This window comes from Orycteropus afer, unplaced genomic scaffold (genome assembly GCF_000298275.1).
Source record: "Orycteropus afer afer isolate SDZICR_OR568_19922 unplaced genomic scaffold, OryAfe1.0 scaffold00787, whole genome shotgun sequence".
In the NCBI taxonomy this organism is placed as follows: domain Eukaryota; kingdom Metazoa; phylum Chordata; class Mammalia; order Tubulidentata; family Orycteropodidae; genus Orycteropus; species Orycteropus afer.
In genome coordinates this window covers 369,278-370,588 of record NW_006922374.1, presented here as the reverse complement: position 1 = coordinate 370,588, position 1,311 = coordinate 369,278, and positions in this window count along the sequence as shown.

Genomic DNA, 1,311 nt, shown 5'->3' with positions numbered 1-1,311 from the left:
GAAACCCAAGGAGGGGTCACTATGAGTCGGGGCTGACTAGATGGCAAAACAACAACAAGAAGGTTTCCACTGACTAGTTTGTTTTAGAAATAGATTACCAGGAGCAGATCTTCCTGCTTCGTCTTAGTCTGGAAGTGTCACTGAAACCAGTATACCATGAGTGACCATACTGGTGTTTGAAATAATGGCGATATACAGCATCACAGTAACATGCAAATCACCACAGTAGGATAAACTGACAAAAGTATTAATGAAATGTTAAAACAACTGTAATTAGAAAACCAAAAGGGAAGGACACACTCAGTGATTCTCAAGCTAAAATAATTGATGAAAACACTTAAGCCTCAAGTTGCAATACTGAATACCATCATTTCTTGATCAAACGCTACCTATTGTAATGGTTGAATGTTGACCAATTCTTTTTGGTTCTGTGATTCTGTTCCTTCTTTTCCATCTTCTTTTTATGCTTCTCATGTTATAAAATATTTTCTCCATAAAATCATTCAATATTGCAGCTCATTGAGTTTCATCTGCCCACAGGTGGTAAAATCAACTATGTGGGACCACTCCCTCTATCTGCAATTGCCATTTTGCCTTGACTTGAACTGACACTGCAACTGGCCTGATAGAGAGGATGAATGACCTCTTGAAATAAACCTTAAAAAGAGAGACTCACTCCCTGAAAAAGTGGACTAAGCCCTTTCCAGAAGCTCTAAGATACATTAGTGAATATCGTCAAAAAGAGCATCCAAGTGCATATTAGATGCTGATCCAAAGGCCCTTACAGACTGTGAATATGCAGTGCTTGGGTGGAGTGTATCAGATATGGGTGTAGCTCCCCAAAATGGCTCCCTGACACCATCCTGTTTAGTCAAATACAGAGTAATGCAAAATCATCCCCATTACCCCCCTTTCCCTTCAAGGGTCACTTTCCTTAGTTAATCTTATAACAGGCACATACTTCCAGACCTTGTCCCTACCCCCTACCAGCATCAGGCACAATTGTCCTCATATCAAACTCATAACACCTATATGATGTTTCCTTAAACAGAGGTATAGGTAGCTCTGGAAAGAGGAAATGGTTTAACAGACTTTGAACCTGACCAGCCTGCCTCCACTGGATGCAATGCCACTAATCTCCTAAGCCTCCTCCCCGACTCTTTGGATTAAAATTCGTCAATGTTCTGAGCACACCTCTGGTGCAGTTTCTTAGTCTCTTGAACCATTTTGTAGCTCTCGGCCATAACCGAGACAGAGCCCAAAATCGAATTGTGTCTGAGTATTAAAGGGTTAGTAATTTGAGTAAACTTT